We start from the raw sequence: 8,256 nt of genomic DNA on the forward strand, positions 1-8,256 counted from the left end.
CTTTGCTTCTGATAAGCGGAGGGTTCCATCTTAGTCAGACATCCTTGAGTCTGTTCTTCTGAAGCGATGATCTCATTGTTGTTCTTGTTGATAAAATGAAAAAATGTTTGCAGTGAGCAGCCTTATTCCATGTTTAAGATTGCGTCTGCCTCTTCCAAAGAGGTGAAAGCGTTGCCAATAGACGATGGAGGTCACTGAGCTGGCAGAGCAGGTTTTAATCAACCATTTGTTTATCATGTCCAGCCTGGAGTGTTTTTCGTCTCCCCATTGAGGTGATGGAATTGGACCACTGAGAAATAACTTCATTTTTAATTTTCCCATAGTGTCCAAAAGAATATTGAAGTCCTTTTTCAGAATCTCCAATTTTTGCTTTTCCAGATCATAAAGTCTCAGTTTTTGGCTGATCAGTGGTTAGAGAGAGCACTTTGCGAGTCAAATTAGATACAGTGTCACCAAGAAAAGAAACCACTCTCGTTTTCTTGGGATTGCAAACATGACTGATTCCATTTACTGCCTCATCTCCAACAATAAGCACTCTTGGCATACCTTTCGTTTTCCTGGTGGGCACTTTGTCCTTCGGAGCTTTGGGGGGTGGATGTGTTGGTCTAGCCTCATTGCTGATGTTTGAAGGTGGGTTTTCACTCAGAGGCTCAGGCTGGAGTGCAGAAAATCTGTTTTTCAGTGGTATTCCCATGGAGTCAGAATGTTTTGAGGCTTGGGCTGGTCGCTTTGTCCTTGGTAGCAGGTTTGGTGGAGCCGTTTTGGTTCCAGCTGCTTGTTTGCTATTCTTTGGCGGAGCAGGTGTTGAAGTTGAAGGTGGGTTTCTGCTCAGAGCCAGCCACGCTGATTCGTCCAGGTGAGGGGTTCTCCCCGTTAGTCGTCTCATGGGATCTGCAGTGTGAGACTTGTTTCGGCTTGGCGCCCTGAGTGATCCAGGGTGAGCTGCTTGGTGCGGGGTGTACGACCTCTCCGCTGATTTGAGGAAGAGTTGTTTCATATCCACAGGTAGCGTTGATCTCAARGTTCACCTCCAGCCATTGAATCTTCGTTTCTAAAAACTGAAGTCGTTGTATAATACTGCTAATGTCCTTGGGGTCGGACGGGGGCATTTTGCCCTAGTTCAACTTGGAGGTGAAGAAAAGTGAGGTAAAAATAAAAGTGAGAAAGGTTTAGGTTTGAAGTAATCCAGTTATGATGTCGATAATGTAAATATAACTATAAAAATTGTGACTTTAAAAATAATTCACAGGCAAAGTTATCAATAAGGACGAGAGAGAGCAGGATAAGCTGTTCCTCCTTCAGCTGCCAGACTACTATAATGAATTAAGGCAAAAAATTACTAACTTGTCCCTTGATCTTTTTACCACTTAATAACAGATGAGTCAGTCAGCAGCAGCTCTAACCCACGTCCCTCCTGACCTGTCCTCTCCTAAGTGAAATTAAAGCTGCAGTATGTAACTTTTATATAAATATATTTTTTCCATATAGTTGTTAAAACTGTCTTTATGTTGTAACATTATGGTATGAGAGGTAATCTGTGAAAAATCTATTTCCTCTGCTTACTCCCAATGCTCTCTAAAAACAACCAGTCAGTGACAGGAGAGGTTCAGTGCCATCAGTCACCATCTCATGTGGCTCATCCTGTCATGTTGGGTTTTAATTTTCTGACCCACATGCAAGAATACCCTCGGCACAAGGGATATCAGTAAAATGATATTTATTATAAAGAAAACAAACAGGCAATCAGGTCCCGGGCAGGATCAGCGCTTCAGGGTGGGACTAGAGGATGAGAGAAAGTAGGTGAGTTCACCGGCTGAGGGAAATGAGAAATTGCAGGGAAAAGACTGGAGCGGACTTACATTGGGTGGAGGTGATCAGGACCGGGGGGAATATGACTGTTCCAGGGGTGAATGTCTTGGAGCCGGAGGTTACTGCTGGGTTAAGGAATGGCGGGGGGCGGCACTGGAGGGCGGACAAGATCAGCTCGGGTTCTCTCTGTGGCGAGAGCGAGGGAGACAGCCTACTTGGAGATCCTGGGGAATCTGGTCACAATGATGAGGTGAGTTCAAAGGCATCCGGTGGGTAGGATCCACCGGCTTCTCAGGGAGAGTTTTTAGGAAGGACACACAAAATAAAGTCACAAGGAATTCTCGAGGAGAGCAATCACTAGAATAGAACTGGTGGCCTGAAGTACCAGAACTGGCAAATACTCTGGCACCGATGTGTAGGCTGCCTCCTCCTCTTATACTCCTCCAGATGAGATAATGCAGAGCAGGTGATTTAGATCAGCCAGTCCATGCCCTCCAGGAATAATCTCCAGGCGCCCCCTAAAGGAAGGAAAGAAAACACCCAGGAACCCAACACATCCTTCCTCCGCCTCGCTCTGTGCTATTCTGTAGCTAGCATAGCCTGTTGTAAATGCTCAGTCTAGTTAGCATAGCTACCAGTGATAGCAGATAAACGATTTTCCTGTAACAATAAGTTGTTTTTCCACTATTAGCACATTTAGCAGTGAGTAAATGAGGTTAATTGACAGCGCTAAGAGTGTTGATTGGTTGTTTTGGTCAGAATGATGCAGTACTTTAGCCAGTAATAGTAATTCAGGGACAAGGTGGAGAAGATTGATTGTTTTCACAGATTTTCTGTCTCATAACAAACTGTCACAACATGGTGACAGCTTTAACAAATATGGAGAAAACATATTTTTTATTAAAGTTATATACTGCAGCTTGAATAAAATGCAACTACATAGCATTTTTTGAGAAGACTGAATTGCTTCATGTAAATTATGCATGTTGCCCATGACTGTTGCTCGTGGGGAGAGACATTTCAGTAAACTAAAACTAATAGAAAAAAATTAAGCAACCTAGTTGCATACTGTATGCAGACTGTAGGCATACTGAATTTAACTCTTGCATGTAAAATTCATGAGCAGTAAATATTGTACTTGTTATCAGTATTAGACCAAAGAAAGCAAGACAGTTGCAAGCCTTTGAAATTGTGACGCTTTTAATGGGTCAGATAGACTCAAGAAATTGTAACAGCAGCTGTGTGAGGGGGGCCCAATTGAAGTTTTTGTCAGGGGGCCCAAGATTCCTGGCAGCGCCCCTGTGTAAATATATCAACACCCACAGCATTTATCCCTTTTGTTCCTCTTCTGAATGACCTTAACTCCTTTAACATTCTGATGTATAATACCAATATGGCAATGCACTTTATGTGTTCCTGTGTCAGTTTACTTCACTCATCATTGTTCATCCTTATTTAACTGTCTAGACCTGCGTTGGGTTCTTCCTGCTTTCACTTTGTGGAGCCAAAAGTAATCCCTTTGAAATGACTTTTTGTATTATGTTTTACTGTCAATGTCATCATTTGTTTTAATAGAGAGTAGCTCCTAATAACATGCCCCAATGAAAAGGTCAATATTATCTCTCCGGCATGGGCTGTAGGAGCTAAGGCCCATGAGGAGGATTGAAGAAATGAGATTGAGAGACTGTGAGTAGACAAGAGAGAGAGAGCCAGGGCCTATTAACATTTATGAATAATTTAATCCTGCACAGCTGGCCAAGTCTAAGAGCATAAGTCACTAATTGCAATCAGAGAGGGAAAGCTGGGAAAGCAGAAAGCCCTGAATGAGTACAAATGTGTATCTGGTTTGGTTTGTGAGTCTGTGTGTCTCAAAGATACAGGAGCAGGGGAATTGGTTTTGTGGATGTAGAAGCAGGAACCTAGCATAATCATCAATGCATGGTGAATATCTTCTCAGCAGACCAACTTTACCATTATGTTGGCATGCAGCGGACCCCATGTGTTTGTATTTTTGCGATTGTTTGCATTTAACACTACCTGCATCTCTATTACAAAAGTATGCAAAACATTTTTGATATTCTGATAATGCCAAAAAGCATAATTTCATAATTACAGTGTTTCCATTAAATATCAAATATAATTAAAACCACTCTGTAATAAGCTTGTTCGTGCAATGTCATTAAAAATTATGCATGTGCACTTATGTGAGATATATTCAAATTTCAACCTTGGCTCTAGCATTCAGCATCAGCCATCAGAAGTCAGTGGTGTCTTCATTCAAGTGTTGCAGTGACAAGATTCTGATACTTGGCCACTTCCTGTTTATGGGAAATGGTAGTCAGGGATTTTACAGAAGAGCTATGGATTCAACACTTTAGAATGACAAATTTAATTTTGGATGAACTGTGTGATGTTGTGAGAGCTCTAGTTCAGCCAGGAGACCAGAGTCTCTGAATGAGCATGTTGTTGCTGTAAACAAACTCGTGATTTGTGTGATGCTAAAGTAGTGTTTTCATTGCAGTTTAGCGAAAAACACTAATTTTGATACGACTTAAAAGACACCTCATTCTAACCCAAAAAGTGTGATGATGTGTGTGATGAATTTTTCTATTAAGCAAGCTTATTTTAGTAATTCCAATTTGCATAATTTTATGGTTAATGCAAATGCAGCTATTGGCAGAGCTTTAGATGGAAAACTTTTAAAATTATGTAAGATTTAAGTATTTTCACAATGAATTTGGAAGCCTAAATTGTGGTTATTGATCAGTTTTTTGTTTTAAATATCTGAAATACTTAAAAATTGGTGAAATCTTTCCTGTTTTTATCCAGTTTTCACTTCACAACCCTGTTTATAAACAGAATAAAATTTAAGCAGTTATGAGTCACATTGGCAGAACTTGAAATTGCTGCTCTAAAGGTAACTCAACAGGTTGTTGTGAGTGAGTGAGTGAGTGAGTGAGTGAGTGAGTGAGTGAGTGAGTGAGTGAGTGAGTGAGTGAGTGAGTGAGTTGCTCACTCACCTTGCTTAGCTGGCTGTGAGAGGCTGAGCGGCTGAAGCCTTTCCTGTGCCTACATCCCCCAGGATGCTGTGTGATTCTGGATCTGAGATTAGTGAAATTATTCAACATTGTATTGGATGTGTCGTCTATTGATATTGGTCATGTGGCTATCAGGATATATATTGTCATTGAATGATTGTAAAAATGCCCCGCTCCCTGTGAAAAAACCCCATCAGAGCCAGGAGGAGGGTCAATCAACCTCGTACTCAATGTGCCAATTGCAGAAAAACAATTTCCTGTTCCAGAAAAACGTACTTATTTTATCGTCATTACACAAAGGCACAAAAGTGAAATTGTCATCGGTTGGCCACCAGAACACACAGAGAAACACAAGTGTGCCTATAATTAAATAATATAAAAATAATAATTACTATTTTCAAACAGCCTCAGACAGTCTTCATGATGGGATTGTTGAGCAATCTGGTGGCCAGTAGGAGACGACTATTTCTGAGTCTGGCTGTTCTGCAGCGGATGCTACAGACTCTCCTGCCAGACGGCAACTGGATGAACAGACCATGGAGAGGATGGGTGGAATCAGAGAGGATCTGGTTTGCTCTGGCTAAGCAGCGTCTGTGTGCAATGTTCTGGATAGGGGGGAGTGGAGCTCCAATGAACCTCTCCGCTGTCTTCACCTCTCTTTGCAGAAACTTCCAGTCTGAGGCCTTGCAGCTTCCAGACCAGATGGAGATACTGCTGGTCAGCAGGCTCACAATTGTTCCTCTGTTGAAGGTGGAGAGGATGGGAGGGGGGAGCAAAGCTCTTTTTATTCGTCTCAAAGTGCAAGCGCTGCTGTGCCTTTTTCACCAGTGAAGTGATATGAGATGTCCAGCTAAGGTTGTCTGTAATGTGAACCCTCAGGAACTTAGTGCTGCTGACGATTTCCACTGCTCTGTCATTGATGAGGAGTGGTGTGTGGTTGGGTTGTGACCTCCTGAAGTCAACAATGATCTCTGTTGTCTTGTCGACCTTCAGGAGCAGGTTGTTTATTCTGCACCAGTCCACAAGATGTTGTATCTCTTCTGTTCACTTCATTGTTGTCCTGAATGAGTACCATAATTGTTGAGTTGTCTGCATATTTCATGATGTGGTTGGTGTTGAACCTGGGACGACAGTCAAGGGTCATCAGGGTAAACAGCAGGGGGCTCAGGACACAGCCCTGTGGGGAGGCAGTATTCAAAGAGTTTGCATACCAGATCCCACACTGTAAAAAAAACGGCCTCAATTTACGGTAAAAAACTGGCAGCTGTGATTGCCAGAATTTTACCGTCTTTATACGGTAAAATTCTTGCAACCAAAACTGCCAGTTTTTTACCGTATTTTGAAAATGCAATATTTTACCGTTTTCTAAGAATACGGTAAAATTCTGGCAACTAAACCTGCCAGTATTTTTCCTAATTTACGGTAAAATACAGTATTTCCTAAAATATGGTAAAATAAAAAATTAAAATGTGGTTTTGCCATAGTAAATACGGTCAAACTGCCTGAGGCATAATATTTCCATAAGTGAAAAACACGGCCAGACTGTATGATATATTGACATTTTATTGTAAAAAAACCCATAAACTTTATGGTAAATTACTGGTCGCTGTTCTTACCAGAATTTTACCATAAAAATTACAGTACAACACACAAGGAAGTGTAACTTGTCAGCATTTCTATACAGAAAGTTATAAAGAAAATAAATTCAAATTAAACAAAAATACAGATTACGAGGAATGCACTTAAAGAAACAATTTCTATTTAAAAATTCAGTTAAAAAATGAACCGATTCTATTTTCTGTCCAGTTTCCTCACGGTATTACTGAGATCTGGAAAACAAAACAACGCATGTGTCCACATAAGAGATAACCTATTGTAGAAGAAAAACCGGTGATAAAAGGATTCTTATTCTGGGTTGAGAGTCACAAGTCACTGAGTTCAGACTTTGCTCAGGATGGTTGTAGTCTTCCCAGTCACAGGTTGAAATTGAGACTCACATGTTGTCAGTTGGGTGTTTCCTCTCTGCTGGAAAACAAAGCAAAAGTTAGGAAGATGCACTACATGAACATCATATAAATACACCATTTGCTTAAATGTTTGTTTCACCTTTGTTGACTTGCATATGGAGACTGGTACTTCAGCCAGGCGGTGTGGTCATTTCTGACTAAAAATTCAGTAGTTCTTAAACCTTTGTTTGTTGTCGACAGGTGTGATCCTCTCTGCAACCTGACAAACAAAAAACATAAATAAAAACATGACCTGTTGTTTCAGAGAATTTTCCATCTCCATCCTTCCTTTTGGGAGAAACATTTTTCTCTTTATAATTTTTTACTTTTTGATCACTAATTCAGGATAGATGACGGCAACGCGCCGCCCATTTATACAAAGCTCTGTCTTGGGGCAGCAGTGCCCTGCTGAGCGCCCGCCCCACAGAGCATCTCTCCATCATACTAAATATTAGTTTGTCAAACCTGGGTCCATTACATGCATCTGACCTACGAGGCCATGAGCTCAGTTAGAAAATACCAGGCCTTGCCAGTAGGTGGCCCTTTACAAATGAAACTGAATTATAAACACCAAATAATGTGTAGAAACGTTGCACAAATCAGGACATGAAATAAAGGTAAACGTAAGTATTTCTATGGATGTTTTATTGGTGCCTGGAGCCGTTTGTTCTATGTCTGGATTTCATTCCACAAATATGTTGCATTTTATGAATGAAATGTACACCTTCATTGTTTGGCAAGAGCATCTTTAGTTTTTTTTCTTTTTTCAAATGTATGTCCCCAAACAGAGAGAACCCTTGTAACATGTTAAACAATCTTACGTTCAACTTTCAATAGACAAATTGACTTTAAAAGTAACAAATATAACTGTTTTAGGCAATTTATGAAATAGATACTCACCATTTATCTGAGTCTCATGAAGGCCAATAAGTTGTCTTCAACCATTTATGCAAGTTACAATTCCTGCAAGCTAGCAGAAACAAAGCTGTAAATGTGTATACTTTTCATACAGGCAAACAAATAGATACACCAGAGATGATTTATGCTATGTTAGTTTTTCTCAGTCACTTTTGGTGCATTTCCCAAGTCATTGTTGGCATTTACAAAACAGTATGCGCATTTCTCAAAACAATTTGTAGAAACAGCAAAAATAGCATTTGTTTGCCTTAGTTCAGCTCTCAAAATTCTGTCAGTTAACATATCAGTGACTCAAAATAATAAGTTATAGTTTCTCTATGTACAGATAAGACGGTCAAATTGATTAGTCATGGGAAGAGACTACAAAATTCACATTTATGCTTTTGCTGTAATTTATTGATGGACCATGCGTGCTTCAGAAAGAAAAAGACAGAAATGCAGAGAACAAAAAAAGTAGAAAATAACCACAGGACAATCTCCTCATG

General features: G+C 40.3%; 1 long non-coding RNA gene across 2 annotated transcripts; it reads right to left on the minus strand.

Annotated features, from left to right (window-relative positions):
• Positions 1-6,717: 6,717 nt before the first annotated feature.
• On the minus strand, positions 6,718-8,000 carry LOC108165697 (uncharacterized). Of its 2 annotated transcripts, none has more exons than XR_001776024.1 (3): positions 7,754-8,000; positions 6,954-7,073; positions 6,718-6,869 (listed from the first exon to the last, which is right to left on the minus strand). It is a non-coding gene; the product is annotated as an uncharacterized LOC108165697 (long non-coding RNA). The 2 variants fall into 2 exon arrangements; XR_001776023.1 differs by having other exon boundaries at positions 6,718-6,872.
• Between the last annotated feature and the right edge of the window lie 256 nt (positions 8,001-8,256).

The sequence above is a fragment of the Poecilia reticulata genome, linkage group LG20, assembly GCF_000633615.1.
Source record: "Poecilia reticulata strain Guanapo linkage group LG20, Guppy_female_1.0+MT, whole genome shotgun sequence".
Classification (NCBI taxonomy): Eukaryota; Metazoa; Chordata; class Actinopteri; order Cyprinodontiformes; family Poeciliidae; genus Poecilia; species Poecilia reticulata.